Genomic DNA, 21763 nt, shown 5'->3' with positions numbered 1-21763 from the left:
GACACTCACGATCCCTAATGTTTACAAGTTAAATTAATGTTTAGAGTTATATTCAGGAAAAGATTATGTAAATTAACATGATTGTGGGGGTCCATTGCAGCTGAGGAGCAGGACTTGACTAACACGCACAAGGCCCCGACTCCCTTCCCCTCATGTTTTCTGTCCTCACGAACACAAATCAGAAAATTATTGCTCTTAGCAATTTGTTAATGTGTGGATATTTATAGAGACCATATTTTAACTGACAGCTTCTTAAAGACAGCTGTCAGTGTTATAAGGCTTATATTTATACCCATGACATGATTAAATTAAGTCAAGAGAAGAAGCCTCATCCAATTAGTGGATGTGTACAATGCTGCTCTTCTCTGTTGGAAACCAAAGAGATGGTTATATCAATTGTTACAATAATGATTCACATAAAATAAATTTAATAGTAATTAAATATTAGTAGTAGATAAAAACTTATAGAAAGCTCTGGAATATGTACTTAGAAGGAAATGCACATCTATAAACAGATATTTCTAAGATAGAAAGAAAATAAATCAATAAATAAAATATTCATCTCAGCCGAGGCGGTGGTGGCTCATGCCTTTAATCCCAGCACTCAGGAGGCAGAGGCAGGTGGATCTCCATGAATTTGAGGCCAGCTTGGTCTATAAAGTGAGTTCCAGGACAGGTAGGAATATTTCACGGAAACCCTGTCTTGAAAAACTCAACAACAAAAATTCATCTCAGAAGTTAGAGAAGGCTTACATAATAATTAAAAATGTAGATGTATATGTTAAAAATGTAAGAGCTTGTATAAATTAAGTTGAAAATAGAATGTAACTCTAAACATGGTCATTGATGAGATAAATAAATTTGAAAAAACTTCACAAGACTAATCAGGATGAAAAACAAAGCACACGTACACACACACCACACAGATTCTACAAATATTGAAATATTCACAGCAAGTTATCAAATGTCACCTGATGGACCTGGGTATGGAAATTCAAATAGAGTGAAAAATTTCTAAAACAAAAAATAGAAACTGTCAAAATTGACAGACGCAGAATAAAACCCAACAAAATCAAAAAGGATTGTAGGGAAAAAATTCAATATTTCTCCATCCATGAAAGAAATAAGCAGACAGACTTCTTGTGGGTATCAGCTGATCAGCAACCGCCATTGTCGCAGCTCCAAGGACATTCCTGTGCATATGACATCTTCACAGATTGTGAGGACATAGTCCACTGCCTGCCATTGTCACCAAACAGCTGCACACTAAAAACCAACGGGCTGCCTCACTGCCACCAGATCAGCTAAAATTAAAAGAGCATTGCTAAGTGTCGGTGAGCATGTAGGACAGCCATGTTTGGGGGACTGTGGAGGAGGAAAATCACGTTGAAGGTGTGTTGGGAACATCTACTGGCAAACCTCTGTGGACGCTAGCATCCAGCAATTGTAATCCCTGCCCACCAACAGCAGTGCTCATATTCCTCTACATAATAACTGAAACTTGGAGGCTTCAGTGCCCATCACTGAAGGAAACATAAACTGTAGAGACGATAGCACAGTCATAAAGTGGCATGATGCAATGAGGTTGAATTAATCTCTTGCTGTACAAAAGATGAAAACACAGAGGCCAGAAACCTTTGTTTAAAGTTCAAAATCCAATTCATTGTAGTGGCCCCAAGGCCAGAAGGAGGGTGAGGCAAGGGTAGTGACCTAGTATGGGTGGCCCCAGACCTTCCCTTGATTTCTTCTAGTGTATGGTTTTAGAAAACATATTTACTTTAAAAGAAACACTGAGCATGAAAATATCTGATATAATCTTTTAGTCTATGAATAATCCTTCTCAGAACAGCAGGACCTTGGAGATTGGTGCTTCACAGCAAACACATACTCTAAGTGCCTTGGAAATTACTTGCCCATTTACGATGTTGAAATTACTTAGCAACATTTGCATTTGTGATTGAATCCAGGAAACCTGGGACTCACAGTCGATTAGACTGGGGTTCGAATACAGCTCTTGTATTTTGGGCTCTTCCTTTAGTATTGAATGGTTGTTCCTTTAGTCTCTGTGTATATGGAAGGGAACTGATTATCCATAGGACCAAGGACTGAGTGGGTATGGTACTTGTCAACAAGCGTGAGAACCTGGGTCAGCTCCCCAGGGCGCACCTAAAGCTGAACACGACACTCTTTACATCTGTAGTCTCAGGGCTCCCAAGTCAAGATAGGACTCAGTGATGGGAGATTCCCCAGAAGCTAGTCAGGTATACATAGCACTAAACGAGAGAGAACCTGTCTCAAATAAGGCAGAAAGCAAAGACCTATACCCTCTGGAGTCTGCATACCTTCTGGGAGAAACAGGCATCTAAGCTCACACACTAAGTCCATTGTTTAATTTCCCAGAAACAGGAAAATACACGATTCTAGAACAGGGCTGGACACAGAATTGACTTAGTAAATCTTTGTTGTAAATACACAAATTATGATTTAAGGAATTTTCTTTCCATGAAAACGTGGCCAATAATTGTTGTGCAGTTTGCAGACTCCTTGAGAAATGATCGCATGGAAGTTGACCTTCGCTTTCAGTGAAAATGAAATCCCATTGGGTAGGGCTGTCATGGTCCACCATCTGCTGTGAAGAGTTAAAGTTATGATTTTCTCTTAACTATGCATAAAAATCACGTGAAAATGGCGATAAGTTTCAAATATGACTCTGGCTTCTGCCCAGTGCACCTTCTTTCCAGCATGTTCCCAGACGAGGCAGATGCTGCTGGACTGGGGACCGCCAAGCTGGGATGGGAAATGGACTGGAGATACCTAGATTTAAGGCTGTGGTATTAGAGTTGCACTATTCATGGCAGCAAGGTGTGGAGCCCGACTAGTTGCCCATCAACAGAGGGGAGAACCTTCCCACATGGTTCATGTGTGCAATTTTGCACAGCTGTGCAGCAAAATAAAGTTAGAGTATTTGCAGACAAGTAGAGGAAACTAGAAATTATTTCCTTAAGCATTATCATCTGGACTTCAAAAGATAAATATTATATAGTTCCTCTCACACACTGATCTTACCTTTCAGTGTTTATATATGAGTATGAGTATAGATCCTAACACCAGGAAGAAGAAGGCCAGGAGCTGGGGGCAAAGAGGAGCTGAGAAAGGGAAGAGAGCAATGGATCATAATTGGATTGAAAGCAGAGGGGAGGTTATTTAAGCATGAAAGGGTATAAGGGAGGGTATAGAAGAAGAGGAGAATGGGATCAACACAATAAATTATGTTTGAAATTCTATAATGAAATGTAATACTTCATAAGCTAATTTGAAAAACTATATAAAACCCTATATAAAAACATGGTACCTGTGGTTTGATGGCAAGGACAGGCCATTAAATAAGGTGGGCATGTTTTATGCTCTTCTCTCAACGGGCAGCACCTGCATTTGCTGCAGTTTGCAGTGCTGGGAGCTTAGCTGAGCCTTCCACTTGGGTCTCTTTTCACTCACACTGATCCAATGGAGTAAACTTCAGGACTCAGAGCCCCATTGTCATCTACTTGTATGAGAGCCTCATTGAATTCCAACGCATGACCCTTGGCATGCTACTGAGCTGCCATTCTTGTAAACATACTATGGCCGCTTCCTGGGATCACTTAGAGAACTGAACATCTCTCTTGAGGGACATGGTACAGCGACCTGGTGGACTGGAGGTACAGTTGAAATGTGGATGCTGTAAAAGCAGCATGCTTATCCTCATCCTTCCACTCAGGATCCTGCCACAGGCCTCATGCTGGCTTGAAGGCCCAACAGGGGCTCAGCGGATGTGAGAAACTCTGTTTTCCCTTTAGCTATCATGGTTATGTCCTTCCTAGAGATGAAAGACAAACACAAAATGTACTTTCTTCACCACGCATGATTCCTAAAGAAATATTCATACAAGTGAAGTCCTGAGAAAAAAATCCCGAGGATGACTGTCTAATGCAGAGTAGATGAACTTCCATGAGGTGATGGATGAGGCCCAATTGACAGTACTGCTGTATTGATGATCTCTTTATTTTTATATTTTCAATGTGAAATCTTATAAAGTAACATGACTATGAGACCAATTATTTGATTATGAGTGGACCCTTGAAAAACTGGTCAAATAGTTCCAACACATTCTCACTGTAACATAAAAGATAACAGTAACGTAAATGTAGATAAACTAAGGTGCTCAAGAATATTTTCTCATAACTCATAGATTAAAGTCTCCTCCTTGACTTTCTCCAGCTAAAAATAAGCGCACAAGCCTGCTGCTCCCCACAGTTTAGCTCTGGGATGTGTCATTGTCACCGTCTTATAATTTTAATGTTATTTTGCTCCTTACTGTTGTGATGCTTGGTGGTTGAGATGTCAAATGTCTTCATAAATGTCAACACCACAAAAACTCGTTTTCTTCTCTCACAGAAAGATCTTCCCATTATAATTTTAAATAATTGCGTCTTTGCTCACCAGGCAATGCAACAATAAATAAGGCAAAGCAAAACATAAATATTTAAAGTAATTCAATGATCTAACACTCCTGGTGATAAAGTATGCTTTCCTGGAAGACGTTTGATCAGATTCAGTTCAAAATGACCATAATAAAAAGTAAGTTGAGTGATAATTCTCAAATATTTGTATGCTTGGCAAACATTTATTAGGTGACAACTGCCTCTCTCAGGCATGAGACCTGTTGAGATGAATAGGACATAATCCCATGCTATTGAAATTTATGTAAATCATTAGGGAAATTAAGAATAACAAGGTCAACGTCTGCCATGCTAAACATGGTTTGGTCATCCATACAGAGTGAAGGCGTGGGGTGGTGTTGGGAGAATCTCTTAGATGAAAATGTGAAGCACATTCTTCCCTGACTCTTACAGTATTTGTTGAGAGGCAGAACATGGCAGGAACGCTGTGTTCAGAGCAAGGACAACGAGCAGATGTAGAAGTACAGCTCATGTCTACTGAACTCTAAAGTTTTGAGTAGACTCCTACAGGAACAGTGAAGGAAGAGGAGTTTGTTGGGAGATGAACCTGCCAATACAGGCAAGAACCATGGCATGTCAGGTCCGTGTTCTGGGTAGAAGTGGGAGAGGAGGATGGATTCATCTTTGCCTCGCAAGTTCACTGAACCAAAATAAATGACATAAGTTAGTAAGGTCCCTCTTCCATGTGTACGGCCGTCCCTTGTCATTGCTCCTCTCAGAGCCTAGACACACTGTGGGACAATCTACACCTCAGAATATTGTGAGACATTCCCTGTCTAGTCACACTGTGGGACAATCTGCACCTCAGAATATTGTGAGACATTCCCTGCCTAGGCACACTGTGGGACATCCGCTGCTTAGGCACACTGTGGGATATCCCCCACCTAGGCACACTGTCCACCTTGGCCTATTGTGTGACATTCCCTGATTATGCACACTGTGAGCCATTCCCTGCCTCAGCACATTGTGAAGCAGTCCTTTGGGCAGTATCTGTACATAATCAGCCCTGAACAAATGCTTTTTGGGCGGTGATTATGGGGTGAGTAAGTCAACAGGAGGAAACTCCCCATCGAAGCTCCACAGCTGGAATAATCCAGCTTTGTAAACAGGTTAGCAATGTTGAGCCTACAAACCTGAAATCTGCCTGTTTCAATTCCACAGGAGGCAGAAGTACTGTCAATGTTTTCCTTAGGTAATAAGTTTTCCCTGAGAGATATAAATATATACTTTGCGGCATTTTATATTCATATTGCTTCATTCCCACATTGGTTTCTATGACAACCCTGACAGGGAAGACAATCCACCTGTAAAGCTGCACATTTGAGGAGAGGAGTTGTGAGAGGTGGCCACGAAGTACTGTCTGCAAAGAGCAGTTGTAGTTTGTCATGTCTCTGCCACACTCAACACGCCGGCTCCCTTGACTTAAATGGGATAAATTTTGAGAGTTGAATGTGACTCCCTAAACCAGGAGTCACCATGAAAAAGTCAGTGTGGGTTTTGAGACTGCAGGCTTCCGTCCAGCTTTGTGTGCTCCTTTGGGTGGCTTCCCCTTCACCCCTCAATTTTTCAGATACTGCTATGTCTCTCTCTATTTAAGCTGTTCCATCCCAGGTATTCCACCTATTTTAATTTTGCACATAATCTACTATTCTTCCTTCCCTCATGCATTTCCTCTTCACAAAATATTAACCCCTTTCGGCTCTACTGACTTCCATTTATGCTTCATGTAAAATACAGGAAAAAAAAAGGTTTGATGCTGGGCTCCACATGTGAGAAAACATACTGTCTTTTTCTTTCTGGGCCTGAGTTTCCTCACTTGCTATAATTGTTTCTGGTTCCATCCATTTACCTGTTAATTTCATGATTCATTTTCCTTCACAGCTGAGTAACTTTCCGTTGTGCACGGGTACCACACTGTGTTCATTCATTTGTGAATAGACATTGATGTTGATTTAATTCCCAAGCTATAGTGAAGACAGCAGCAATGAAACATGACAGTCTGTGTCTCTGAAGGAGGAATGCACGCCCAGAGTGCTTTAGCTGGGTCGTAGGACTGTTCTATTTCTAACATCGCCATCATCATCATAATTCATTTCTTTCTTCTTTATTTTTAAGAAACGGAAATAGCGATATCCAAAGTAGCCTCACTAGTTTGCATTCCCACCAACAGTGTGCAAAGGTTCCTCTTGCCCTGCATCCATACGGAGATACTGGTTTTCCTGATGATAGCCGTCCTGACTGAGGCAAACCAGAAGAGTTTTAATCTGAATTTCCCTAATGGTTCAGGATGCTGAGCACTCTTTGTTTATTTTTTTAAGACAATTAATTGAGTTCTTTATATAGTCTAGCCACGAAGTCTCTCTCAGGTGAATAATAGCTAGCAAAGATTTTCTCCCGTCCTGTGGACTGCCTCTTCCCTGGCTTGAGTTTCTTTGACTCCACACAATCTTTTTAGTTTCATGGGAGCCCACTCATTGATTCTTGATCTTTTCTCCCAGGTTCCCAGACTCTTGCTCAGAAAGCCCTTCTTTGTGACTATACACTGGAGTGTACCCCTTCTCCTTTTCTAGCTGTTACAGGGCATCAGGTTTTATGTTGATATCCTTGAGTCATTTGGAATTTGTCTGTGTGCAATGAGAAGCGAAGTTCTAGATTTCTTTGTCTGCATGCTGACGCTCAGGTGCCCCTGCGACATTGCTGAATGCATGTTGTTTGGGTATCCATGTAAAAAATAAACATCAGCTAACTTGTCTGGTGAAATTATATCTGGTTCCTCAATTCTATCTCACTGAACAATGTGTTTGTTTCTGTGCTGGTACCAGGCTGGTTTGATTACTCTGACTCAGTAGTATAATTTGAAATGGGTGTGGCCATACCTCTTTTTAGTATTCTTTTGGTCAGGATTTCTTGGCTGTCCTTCTGCCTTCTTAAACATTTCTGTGTTGTTTGTATGAGGCAGATGAGAATCAACGAGGCAGACACAATCAAATGGCCTGCCGTGTGTTATTTAATATGGACAGTAGATGTCTGGATCACTAGGCCATGGCATCTCCACATCTTGCCTGGTGGCACGAGGTGTGGTACCCTTCCATCTGCAAGGTATTGCTGCAAACACGGAGGACAATTCAAAGGCAGGGGAAGGTCTCCATGGGAACCAAGGACACTCAGTACTCAGAAAGAAGGTCTCCATGTAGGATTGGCCCCACACTGTTCACTGGCTGAAGGACCAAAGGGCAGAAAGGAGATCTGATTAGCAGAAATTCCTCTGAGACAGTGCTGTAGGAGGACTGGGCTGTTATAGGACAAAAGAAACCTTTCCTTCTTGGGAAGAGATGCTTTGAATTAGAGACTAAGTCTGTCTACAGCCACATCACCCTGAACACACCCAACCTCATCAGATCTTGGAAGTTAAGCAAGGTTGGGCCTTGTTAGTGTTTGGAAGGGAGATTGCCTATAAATACTGGGTGCTGTAGGCAAAACAAACAAACAAGCTTGCAGCTATTAGTTTGGTTGTGGTTTGAGGTTTGGGGCAAAGGGGAAAACTTTTTTAAAAAAAAATCGCAATATTTATATAATGAAGTCCCTCAACAACTTATAATAAAGTTCTGCCTTTGTTAATTGAGAGATGGGGAGGAGAAAGGGGAGAGAGAGCTTAAGAGAAAACAGCACTCCCTAGTCTTGGCCACGCAAGCCCTTTAATCACAGAGCTCAGCAGGCAAAGGCAGGTGAGTCTCTCTGTGAGCTGGAAGCAAGCCTGGTTTACCCAGGGTGATACCTTTTCTCAAAAATAAAAGTAAATGAAAAGAGAAAGAGAAGAAAATGGTTTCAAAGGAGAGGAAATCAGATCAATAAAATATTCCTTCCCCTCACATCATGAACGTTCAGTCCACCTAATGAAAATGTAAATAAAATATCACACTCGCAAGTATGAAGAAAAACGTAAAATGGTTGTCACACACAGCCAAAGATTTACAGATGTCGTTAATTAATTAATTAATTAAGTATGCTATAAAACTAAAGCAGATTAATAAAATACTCCAATTCTTATGCTTAACTCTGTTTCTTTTTACCATACTAAAGTGTGTATGAAGGGCTATGGACTAATTAGTTTCTATTGCTTAGAAAAGCAATCCGGAAGCTAAATAAATAGTGTTTGGTAGCAACACAAAAAACACAAGAAAAGCATCCCAGAGTTAGGGTGGCATTCTGCAAAACCGGACCGAGAAGCAGTGGAATGGCTTCATCCTGCAAGGTGTCCTCTTGAAAACTGATGGTTGAGTAGCAGAGCCTCCTTGATCAATGTCTCTTTGGGCCAAGCAGAAATCAATCTTTTAAACATAACACAATGAAGAATGCTCTGTGTCGTCCTGTGTGTTCTATGGAGTTGGCACAGCCAAGCCCAAACAATTGTGTTCCAATGGATGGATGCTTATCCATATTTCATTCCAATTTGTTTCTTGTTTGTCAACTTTGATTTTTTTGGATGAAGTTATCCTGGATAATAGATCCAATAACTCAAATGTGTGCTGTCCCGAGAGTCTCTGCTTTCCTACTGCACAGGAGGGACTTGGTTGGCCTTCTGTTTCTCTGCTACAAATCCAAGCTGCACTGATTAAGGCAAGGATTCTCTGCATCAGGACACCCTGTGACTTTCTTTCTATTCCAAGCTTCCATTTTCAGCCTGAAATGTGAGTTTCCTCCCACTGCAGCTCACAGTTTGAAGAACATTGATAAAGACCAGTTAGTAACTAGCTAGAAAAGGCTAAGTCACACGTGTAAACCTGTGATTGGAACCCCATTACTCATCCTAATAAAACCTGTACAGCTATTTGGTTTGATTTTGATTGGGGGAACCTTGGTTAATTGAAACTAATTGGAAATTATGTTTGTTGTGCAAAGTGCATTGATATGTTCAGTCTTTCTGAGAACCATGACAGTAGGGACAAATGGCATTGGTCCATAGCAGAAAGCAGCGGAGGACACAGTGAAGAGGAGTCATTACAGGACAGCCAAAAGAGAAAGAAAGTCAGAGGGCATCTGTGACCCTGGAGGATGCCCACCTGAGAAAGGATGCAGACTGGGAGGGAAGGGTATTGGGAACGCATGTTCATTAAGAAGGTGAGAGAAAGAGATGGGGAGAAAAAGAGGGGAGAGGAATGTAATAAAATTCCAGAAAAGATTTGTCAGGATATCTGTCCTGAGCATAGATTTCCAACCCCCCTCATCTACTCTTCATTTTCCAGGGACCAAAGTCCAGAGATCAGAGTCACCCGAGGAGGCAATGGTGAAGGTTACTCGTCAAGCTGGGTGTGAACGTGTGTGTGTGCACGTGTGCGTGTGAAGAGGTGAAAGGAGTGATTGATGGGCATGAGACAGTTACACAAATAGATACAGTATCCGTTACTGGAATATTGAAAATGTACATATTCTATCACAGACATTTCCAAAACCCAGACGGTGGTACATTAGGCTGTTTGCATGTTGTAGAAAGACGTTTTGTAAGCCCTATGTGTCTGTGCAAATGTAACCTTATTTATTAACATATAAATTTAAATTTTTGAACCTAAAATATGTGGAATGTGGACAACGAAAACAAGCATTATCATTTCTGTGGCCTGTTAGTTTTTTTTTTTCTTTTCTAAATATTTGATGGGATCAGTAGGGTTAGAAGAAGTTAAAAATATTAATATTCATCCATTCTTCCGTTGAAGGGCATCTAGGTTGTTTCCAGGATCTGGCTATTACAAACAATGCTGCCATGAACATAGTTGAGCATATACTTTTGTTGTATGATAGGGCCTCTCTTGGGTATATTCCCAAGAGTGGTATTGCTGGGTCCAGGGGTAGGTTGGTCCCGAATTTCCTGAGAAACCGCCACACTGCTTTCCAGAGTGGTTGCACAAGTTTGCATTCCCACCAGCAATGGGTGAGTGTCCCCCTTTCTCCACAACCTCTCCAGCAAAGGCTATCATTGGTGTTTTTTATTTTAGCCATTCTGACAGGTGTAAGATGGTATCTTAAAGTTGTCTTGATTTGCATTTCCCTGATCGCTAGGGAAGTTGAGCATGACCTTAAGTGTCTTTTGGCCATTTGAAGTTCTTCTGTTGAGAATTCTCTGTTCAGCTCAGTGCCCCATTTTATAATTGGATTGATTAGCCTTTTACGGTCTAGTTTCTTGATTTCTTTATATATTTTGGAGATCAGACCTTTGTCAGTTGCGGGGTTGGTGAAAATCTTCTCCCAGTAAGTGGGTTGCCTTTTTGTCTTAGTGACAGTGTCCTTTGCTTTACAGAAGCTTCTCAGCCTCAGGAGGTCCCATTTATTCAATGATGCCCTTAGTGTCTGTGCTGCTGGGGTTATACATAGGAAGTGGTCTCCTGTGCCCATGTGTTGTAGAGTACTTCCCACTTCCTCTTCTATCAGGTTCAGTGTGTTCGGACTGATATTGAGGTCTTTAATCCATTTGGACTTGAGTTTTGTGCATGGTGATAGATATGGATCTATTTTCATTCTTTTACAGATTGACATCCAGTTTTGCCAGCACAATTTGTTGAAAATGCTGTCTTTTTTCCATTGTATACTTTTAGCTCCTTTATCGAAAATCAGGTGCTCATAGGTTTGCCCTTCAACGGAAGAATGGATGAAGAAAGTATGGAATATATACATATTAGAGTATTACTCAGCAGTAAAAAACAAGGACTTCTTGAATTTTGCATACAAATGGATGGAAATAGAAAACACTATCCTGAGTGAGGTAAGCCAGACCCAAAAAGAGGAACATGGGATGTACTCACTCATATTGGGTTTCTAGCCATAAATAAAGGACATTGGGCTTATAATGCATGTTCCTAGAGAAGCTAAGTAAGAAGGTGAACCCAAAGACAAACACATAGGCATCCTCATGAATATTAACCTTCAGCAAGCGATGAAAGGAGACAGAGACAGAGGAGCACGGGACAGAAATCTCAAGGTCCAAATCAGGAGCAGAAGGAGACGGAGCATGAGCAAGGAACTCAGGACCGCGAGGGGTGCACCCACACACTGAGACAATGGGGATGTTCTATTGGGAACTCACCAAGGCCAGCTGGCCTGGGTCTGAAAAAGCATGGGACAAATCCGGACTAGCTGAACATAGAGGACAATGAGGAATACTGAGAACTCAAGAACAATCGCAGTGGGTTTTTGATCCTACTGCACGTACTGGCTTTGGGGGAGCCTAGGCAGTTTGGATGCTCACCTTAGGAGACCTGGATAGAGGTGGGCGGTCCTTGGGCTTCCCACAGGTCAGGGAACCCTGATTGCTCTTCGAGCAGATGAGGGAGGGTGACTTGATCGGGGGAGGGGGAGGGAAATGGGAGGCGGTTGCGGGGAGGAGGCAGAAATCCTTAATAAATAAATAAATTTAAAAAAAAATAAAAAAATAAAAAGAACAGAATGGATATGAAAAAAAATATTAATATTCTCGCTACATGAAATCTGTATCATGCAAGGTGGCTTCTCCCTCAGTTTGTAGGCAGCAGACTGGGGTGGAGGATTATCATAGAGAAAACAAGCAATCTGTCCACAAAGGTGTCTGCAGGTCCGTGCAGGACTGAAGCAGAGGAGGTGAGAGCTGAGGTCTTTTCCAAGTGTGTGGTATCCAGCACGCTGTCCCCTACGCTCCTGTGCTCACGCTTCTCCACTTGCATGTTTCTCACCTGAAGGTAGTAGGCTCTGATTCCTGTCTTCACATATACAGTAATGGGAATTACTGAGGGAAGAGGAGGGCAGCCTGATTGGCTGTGGACGTAGGCCACACAAGCGCACCATATATATATGCATGCAGTGCCCGTGGAGGTCAGAATAGCGCACCAGATCCCCTGGAAGCAGAGTTACAGACAGTTGTGAGCCACCATGTGGGTGTTGGGAACATTTGGGTGCACGGTGCTCTAAAATACTAGGTTCATCTCTCCAGCTCACCTCCCTTTTTAAATCAAGCGCTTTCTGTGTGTGTTTACCTCTCTCTCTCTCTCTCTCTCTCTCTCTCTCTCTCTCTCTCTCTCCCTCCCTCCCTCCCTCCCTCCCCCTCCCTCTCTCTCTCTCTCTCACATACACACACACACACACGTGAGTGCACATACACACACAGAGTGTCATACATCACTCATCTGTGCCTTTGGAGAAAAAATTCTAGAGTTCTTTCTTCTAGTATTCCCAGACTGTATAGCTCATGGCTGTTATCTCATCTCCCCTCCACCTGTGACCTCATACACGCCGAGCATCCTTGATTCCCTGGACTCTATAAAATCTTAACCCTGTATAAGATCAGCTTTCTGTAGATTCTATATGTGAATGAGAGTATACAACTTATTTCTCTTAAAAGGACACCTCCCAAAGGCAGCCATTTTATCCCGGATGACAGGAGTTCATCCTCTTGAGCAGACTATCTTCCCTTACATACATAGACAAAGTCGTCTTTATCCTCTTATAGCTAACAGTAGACATTTAGGCAGGTTCGGTCAACTACCCTGATTTTATTATGCAATACACATGTGAATCAGAATATCACATTTTAGCACTAATATATATATAATAAATCATGATGAATATCAATTAAAAAATCAAAAGCAGGGGACAATCAAAAATAAAAAACAGAGCTAGGGGAGATGACCTGGAGGGTGTAAAGGATTTATGTATGCATAAGGACTTGGATTTTTATCCTCAACACCCATGTAAAGAACCCAGGCATGATGATGTGCCCGTCTCCCCATGTTGGAGAACTGAGAAAGGTGGGCTCTGGACACTGGCTGGCGAGTCAGCCTAGCCACGATGGCAAGCTTCCAGTTCAGAGATAATACCTGCCACAAGTAATAGACACCTGCTACCTTTTTCTGGCCTGCCAACACGTGCCAGTGAGCTTGCACACCTTCTCACATCCACCTGAGTGCACCACACACATGTTGCGTTCCACCCACACATTCTAAGTCATGAGTAAATTAAAAACAAAATTTTTTTTCTCAAAATTATATAATTGCGAAAAATTTTAGTTTCCATTTCTTTTTCTCTTTTGTCTTTTCCTTTTTCCTGTTTTGTTTAGGTTTTTTGAGACAGAGTTTTTCTGTAGCTTTGAACCCTGTCCTGGAACTCACTCTGTAGACCAGGCTGGCCTCGAACTCACAGAGATCCTCCTGCCTCTGCCTCTCGAGTTCCGGGATTAAAGAGGTGTGCCACCACCGCCTCGCTTAGTCTCCATTTCTATAAAGCGATTTCTTCCCATAGAGAACAGTATTATAAATTCCTTTAAAGCAGCATAAAATAGATTTGAAAACCCCTTATTTATGCCGTGTGTGTACTAAGTGAAATTAGAGCTATATTAATTCCCACAAAGAACAATTTACAAGCAACATCCTAATAAATAATTTGCTGATGCCAAGTGTGTCTCTTCCTGGCTGTATGGCCTTTGAGTCCGCACGCTGAACTTAGTGCACATTGGTCTCAATAGATTTGATTCTACATTCAGCCTGGTCCTCTGTGGGATAGATAGGAAAGTAGAAAGAATAATTTTTCCCCTGGGGAAGTTTTATGTCTAAGAGATCAGATATGCTGTTCTGTATCAAACAAGGCCGTTGGATTCTAAGAGACATGAGATTTGACTAAGCATCGGTAGGAAGAAAAGACTTGTGGGAAAAATCAGAGCAGTTTTTCAGCTTCCTAATGATGTGTTTGTCTTCAAAATCCTTTTGATCTCTCGGGGTTATAGTTATTAAAAGTCTCCCCCTTTATTAAACATTTTTAAATGAAAGCATGAACAGGTCCCTTTCAAAACAGACAGCCTTCTTGGGCAGGCTCCGGGAAACTGCTCAGGGTTGTGTCTTTCTGTCTGAGTTTTGTTTTCTTTTATTTCAGTAACATTTACAAATTGGCAGGATCGCTTTAGACAATGGCTTCTTTCCTGAATGAAGAAAAATAAATTATGACTGGAATCATGTCTGGAATATTATTTAAAACCAACCGTCTCTCCTTTTAAAAAGAGCATTGAGAATGCCCTCAAGCAACTGAAAAGAAACACTTACCTTTTCATATGCAAAGCGCACTGGCTCACTCACTCAGTTAATCACCCTTTCCCTTGGCTGTACAGTTGTGAAGACATTGAGCCAATACACCTTTTAAAAACGCAGAAGGTATTTCATGAAATATAAAAATGGCGAAGTAGTTCTCAGGCAGCTCCACATAAAAAAATGAGAAAACATGGCGTGTGTGCAGAATTGAATGGCCATCTTCTCTCTAGCTCTCTGCCCTGGACCACTGTTTCTAAGAGGGGCTCAGCCTACAGCGAGATGGCTATTGGCTTAATACTTGACATCCTTTTGTGAGCCATGTCCTGCAGGGTTCTGGGCAAAACAGAACTTGAGGTGGAGACACAGCATGTGCATCTCACCAAGAGAGCTTTGGCTTGTCCCCTGGTCATCTAACTGTTAAGTCCACAAGTGTGGGGAAGGGGTCAGAGCTTCAGCTCACCGGCAGTTCAAAATGGCCCGAACTGTAGTCTTTGGTGATGAAATGGCCCACTCTGGCGAGATGGTGTCTATTACAAAGACATCATAGTTTCACGATGGAGTCTTAAAAACAAACAGACATCAATCGTCTGGATAATTATGAATTATGTGAGGATAGGAGGGTTTGTCCCTCAGAAGAAGAAGGAGGAGTATGATTTTACATGATCACTCTCTTGTTTAACAACACACACACACACACACACACACACACACACACACACACACACACACACACACGTTCTTCATATAACTCGTGTAGATTCTATGCAGACTTCACCGTGTTCACTGTTTGTTTCTATTTCTCCACTCCCCGGCCAGAGATGCCTTTAGCATTGCCTTCAGAGCAACTTAGAATCAACAACTCCACCTCCCTGGAGTTGAAGGCAAATGCGGGGAGGATCTGAGAGGCGCTTGTGCTGAACGCACACCATGTTGCACTCTCTCTCTGGTAAGCAGGATGCTGATGCCCTGTAAGCGACGGATGGGCAGAGGATGTGGGGAACAGAGAGCCCTCTGGGCGCAACTCTTCTCCAGAGGGGTTTTCTGCGGGGTATTTTGTTCCAAGTGGCTTTCTGAGTGGCATTATTCTCAAGTCTTGTGTGTAGGCTTAACATACACATTTTGTAGGAAATTGCACTCTGAGCTTCATCAGGAACACTGCGTCCTGTCCTGGCTGCTTACATTCATGAAGCTTTACATGCAGAGAAAATAGAGGCGTGGAGGCACCTTCATTAAGGTTTCAGTGGCACCCATTAAAAGCCTTCTCTGCTATATAACCCTAGGTAGTGTTTAGCTTCAAGTCAGGGAATCCAGTATTGAGTTCTCTAATAATAACCATAAAAAGAATAATACTTGAAGAAATCTGTTCTTTTTAAGTGCATTCTAGTAAGTGACTGCGGTAGAATTAAGCCTGTGTCATGCTTCTCTTTGCTAGGTATTCATTTCCTCTCATGCAAATTTTGAAAATCACTCTCTAATTCCCATACCCCGGGGGAAATAATGATATAGTTCTCATATAATTAAGACTTTCCTGGGTTCATCGGAACACAGAGTGGCAACTAAACCAGCCATATTAGAAATATTTTAGTTGGGGACAGAAATCACCTTAGCCTCCAGGTTTGGATTCAATTTCTGGCAGCATTTAAAAATGGAATCCATTGCAGAGTTCAGGATGGAATGGGAAGTGTGGGTTCTGCCGTGTAGAGTTATGCTCAGCTCAGTGTTGAGAATCTCTCTGTGTTGCTGGAAAAAAGGGCCCTGGTTGATTTGGCTGTGTGTACTCTTTAGGCTATGATGAATAACAGAGGAGTCTAGAAAACTTCTTTCTTCCAGTTTCTACTCTGCCATGATCCCCCCTTCATGCTGGATAAATGAATAGAAACGCAATGATAGTGAGAGTGTAAAACCTAAAGTAATGAAGTCCCAAGGCCCCCGAATGCCCATTCTAACTATACAGACACTCACTAAGATGCACAGGGTTAGGAACTCGGTGAGCATTTTAGTGGCTTCCTTAATCCAGCTATGTGATGTTTGGATTTGTGAATTCATTACAATAAGGTGTTCTATTTAATAAAACCTCCTTTAGAAAGAACTCTAGAAGCCACACCTATGCACATAATTCCTCTCCGGTGTGTGTGTGTGTGTGTGTGTGTGTGTGTGTGTGTGTGGTTAGGAGAAACTGACAAAAACAGCAACCCAGGGTAAAGGTTTGGAGGACACCATCTTTTCATTAGATTCAGCAAACTGCTGGAGAAGATGGCTCAGAGGTGAGGAGTATTGCCTGCTCTTTCAGAGTTCCTGAGTTCAATTCCCAGCAACCACACAGTGGCTCACAACCATCTGTAATAAGATCTGGCGCCCTCTTGAGGCAGAACCGTGGTCGGTCGTTCTCATCAACTTAGACCATGAAACCCAGTTTGGACAAGTTCAATAGAACCACATAACGGCCATATAGAAGCTGCCCATGCATGCTTCAACATTGCCAGGGCATCAATTTCATTTTTTCACCAAACAGCCATTGGCAATATTTTCCAGTGTCATTCCTCCATATGATTAAGGAGTTTTTTTTTTTTTTTAAATCCTTTCAGAATCTACAAAGTGGATACTTTTTAAACCGTTGTTATTGAGGAAAACAAGTGCTCTAAGTATTCAGCGAAGAACTGTGCTTTCCCTGCGTTGAATACAGAACTTCATGTATCATTCATGCACAAAATTGACGGAGCCTTGTATCTGCATTGCCAAAACAACCTGTCAGCTCCGAGAAAATAATCAGTCAAAACAGTTATTTGGTGTCAGGTGGAAATGATTTTTCCATTTTCAACAGGTTTTGCTGGCGTCATGTAGTTGCTGACTCAGACCGCGTCTGTTCCGAAATTATTACCCCTTTTGGGAAGCAGTGCTGTTCCCCAGCCTGGAAGACAGGTGAAGGACTGTTCAAGGCCACAGTCGGGAGACGGATGTGGGAATTAAATGAACACTGGGCCAAAGAAGCCCTGCTCATTCATGCCCTTACACAGGGCATTTCTAGATTTTGGTATTCCAGAGGTACAGGCAGACCCTCGCGCATGGTGCAGGACTAACACCCACTGACGTGAAGGTATTCAGGGTCTGCACTATCCTTCACAGATGTCTGGTCATGCTTTAAAGTATATCGAACGTAAAGCCAGTACACTTTACAATAATGAGCTTTTTCTCCTCGGACCCGGATCATTTGTCCTAGGCAGGCCCTATGCCTGCACTGCATCTTCTCAAGCTAAGGAAATTTTCTTTTTCTGAATTATAAGGGTATTCTTCCTTCAGCCTCTTTTATTAAAACATTTCATAGCTCCTTCTCCCCCCTCTTTTTAATTTAAAGCTGTGTTGCCTCTGGGTAGAGAAGAATTTAATACTGTTTCTACATACAGCTACATAGAGATAGGTTAGGATCAACTTATCGGGAACCAGTGAAATTTAATCTCCAAAGGCAGGGAAAAAACTGACGATCCTCTGTGTGGGTGTCCTGCATCTGCCTTTGACAGCTAATAATTCCTCACAGCAAATGACTCAAGAGTCAGATAGACAACAGGAATTATCTCATGTGGGGAGATTGGTGCATGCTGGGAAATCATGAACCGTTCAGCATAAATCTATGTGTAACAATAGAGATTTGTAAATGTTGATGTCCTAGCACATTTGAAAGTGTTGCTTTTAATGCTGGCTTAAAATCATTTTAAATAGAATTTCCCTGAAAGTTTTGAAACTGGGGCATCTTTTCTTGATGCTGTTCTGTCTTCCATTAATGTCTCCCTTATCAGGAAGACAGGGGACGGCCGTGGGTAGCTGAGCACTAGCTGGAAGACATACAAGCACTAGAAGAGAAATCTATGTGGGCGCAGATGTCTAACCTCAGAGGCTACCGACAGGGACAGGCTCAGCTGTCCTGTAGTTCTCATTAAATAGTTGTACGGCCCCCAAATGGAAAGAACTCAAATCCTTCCATGAATCTCCCTATAGTGAACAAGTCAGAACCCACTGAAAAAACAGGGGAGATCCCTTGTGAACTAAGGATAAAACTTTCATTAGTGGTAAATTATGAGGCTACTGAGCCACGTGTCTGACATGCTAAGTTCTGTGCAGCACCAAAGGGAGAGGTGATTATGTGTATGCATACATACATATGTGCATGGTTATATGTATGTGTGTTTATGTTTGCATGTGTATGTGTAACACATTGTGGCACGCTCCCTGTAGAAGGAAAGGGTTGGCTGGCTCGTGGGTGCATTGAGAACAGCAGGATGGAGTAAGTGAGGCTTTTTGATCTGTTATTTCTAAAAGCATTTTGATTTTTAAGACATGAGTCACTGTCCAAAATTTGTCTTGGAGCTTTGAGTATTGTGTTACATTAAAAAAAAGATATACACAATGAATGTCCAAAGGAATAATAATTCACACAAATAGGGAGGGCATTACACAGGATGACATCCTGTGGTGTTTTCTAGAACTACAGACAAGAGTTTCTCCTTTCATAAGATCTTCATGAAGAAATGCCCATGTTCTTCAGGCAGCAAGAGTTATCATGAACAGTTTGGATTTTCAGAGTCATAGAAATCCCTCCCATTTTCTCATCTTCCCTCCCCATTAACCAGGCAGAACATGTAAAGAACAAGTAATGCATTTGACTAAACCATGCACTGACTTGCTGCAGGTCACCGAAGCCAGAACGAAACACACTGAATTCTATTCCCTTTGCAGCTTCTCTGGAAGAAGTTCTAGACCATTCATGAGGTTTCTTACCCTCGGTCTCTGTATGGGAATGGTGGGGTGGTGGCTTTCTCAATCACCAAGCAATTCTCCATTGAAAACTTAATGTGCAGAGCACTTCAGACATGCTTGTTTGAAGTTACAGTGCTATGGTAGTAGACTCATTTCCCATAAAGCTGTATGACGTGTGCACTCTCTTCAGTCATGATGACTACATGTTGATGAACAATGTTCTCTGTGTGCAATTCGTACATTTTTGTTTAAAAGGCTGCCCTCCTCTTAAATCTTCAGCAATGTCTTACGTAGGTGCTGTGGGACAATGGTGTTTTATCTTCTTGCTTATATTGTACTGTTTTAATAAAATGCTGATCGGCCAGTAGCCAGGCAGGAAGTATAGGCAGGGCAACCAGAACAGGAGAATTCTAGGAAGAGGAAAGGTCAGTCTGTAGATGTCACCCAGATGCAAAAAGAAGCAAGATGAGAACGCCTCACTAAGAAAGGTACCAAGCCACATGGCTAGCACAGACAGGAATTATGGGCTAATTTAAGATGTAAGAAAGAGTTAATAAGAAGCCTGAGCTAATAGGCCAACCAGTTTATGATTAATGTAGATCTCTGTGTGTTTCTTTGGGGCAGAATGGCTGTGGGTCCGGGCAGGACAGAAACCTCAGACAGCACTCAGGGACCACAGAAAGCCCTGCCCATTTTCTTTCTTCTATAACTCTGACCCTCATAGGTTATGTATTCCTCCCACATGTCAACATTACCATTGCTTGGGCAGTGAATAGGCGTTAACTGACTCCTGCTTTCACTCCTGCACAACCGCTGCAGGATCAATTGCAGCTGCATTCCTCAGCTCACAGCAAGCTTGGCATGTTCTATGTTTCCCAGGTTGCTCTCTGCAGCTCTGTCCATGCAGAAAGCAAAGACACTGTCATGCTGCAAAGCATTTATTTGGGTATCATGTATGACATTGGAATCTTTTTAACATGGAGTTTCAAAACTTTCAAAAATATTTCTAAAATAACTTTAGAGATAGCCCAGGGTGCGTGCGTGCATGCGTGCATGTGTGTGTGTGTGTGTGTGTGTGTGTCAGAAAGAGAGGATAGTATTCAAAAGAATTTTAGCTCATTTCTAAGCCTGAAATCATTTCATTTTTGGCAAAGTAAACATCACCTTAAACAACCTGATCTTACATGAAGAACACTTTTATAAAAAAAGTTGTTTTGAAAGGTAAAAAATGCTTTTTTTTTTAACTAAATGGCAGTTATATAACAGATAAGCCAAGACGGAAGATGGTAAATCTCCAACAGTTTCACAAACCCTCAGCTTAATCACACCACGAGCTGTAGAAGAGTAGATTAGTGCCAGGTCATATGGGGCTGACTCTGTGTGTCTGTCATTGGAGCCGACCATGAGCTCTCCTGAGGCAGCTGTGGAGACACATGACTGTGCAATGTGTTAGGCCCGGACTCCAGCCCACTTCACCCTTGTGCACACATGTCTGACAGCTTCCTACCTACCCCGGAAGTTTAAAACACAGTGGACTCCTGCAGGTTTGCCAGCCATGTCAGGCTTTTGGAATATATCTATAATTTAATATGTTTCTATGAATCTCTTAGATTATCTATCTGTCTGTCTATCTGTCTGCCTGTCTGTCTATCTACTTATCTATCATCTGTCTGGCTCACTTTCAGTAAAACTCTATGGGTGCTATCAACTGCCCTCACTTTCCCTCCTCAGAGGGCTTCTGCTATAGTCTCAGAGAATTATTTACTGTGCTACACTGTCTACAGAAAGAAAAATAAATCAATGAACCAACCTGATCTGCATCGGAATCGAAATGGTTTTTATTAGTGAACAGAGACGTCTTTGTTAGATAAGTATTAAAACTTCCACAGAGACAAATTGATTTGTAAACCTCTAGAGCAAAGTCAACCTCCGGACATTATGTTCATTATGTTCCACAGCTGTGGAGGAACGTACTTAAATACGGAAGACTGAAGTCTGTCTTCCCATAGACCAGAAGCATTTTGAGAACTTCAGAGGTATTGAGGTGCGATGATGGGGTGGAATTGCGGAGTAGCCTGGAGGTAGAATGCTTGGTGGCCTTCCCTTATTCTGTCCCTGCACTGATGCTTCCAATACTCTCTGTTGTGTGATCCTCAGAGATGACAGGGCCAAAAATAATCTAATTGGGTTGGAGTGTATTTAATACTAGTATCATTTTACCCAGGATTGCTCGTTTATTTCTTTTTACTACATACCACATGCTCATTGATTCCATTTATTCTCTAGATGGCCTACGTTGGGAGATAGCAGGGAAAACATGAGGGTCTCTCTAATTTGGCAAAGTCATGCTGAAGCAAAGGAATCAGAAATGTCTCCTCAGCTGCCAGGGATTTCAGGATAGGAAAGACCCCAAGGGTGACAGAGGTTAGAAATAGTATAATTAGGAACCAATTAAAGATGCTCGTACATCCAATTATG

At 42.0% G+C, this 21763-nt stretch overlaps 1 protein-coding gene and 1 pseudogene across 2 annotated transcripts in view; both read left to right on the top strand.

Moving 5' to 3' along the window:
* The window catches only part of Nalf1 (NALCN channel auxiliary factor 1), a 454783-nt gene that overhangs the window by 141830 nt on the left and 291190 nt on the right, over positions 1-21763 (top strand). The gene's annotated exons all lie outside the window — the stretch shown is intronic.
* Positions 7857-7975, top strand: LOC142858088 (5S ribosomal RNA; annotated as a pseudogene).

Source organism: Microtus pennsylvanicus, chromosome 9, assembly GCF_037038515.1.
Source record: "Microtus pennsylvanicus isolate mMicPen1 chromosome 9, mMicPen1.hap1, whole genome shotgun sequence".
NCBI classification, from domain to species: domain Eukaryota; kingdom Metazoa; phylum Chordata; class Mammalia; order Rodentia; family Cricetidae; genus Microtus; species Microtus pennsylvanicus.
Note: the sequence above shows the minus strand (reverse complement) of the source record. Positions and strands in the feature narration are given on the sequence as shown.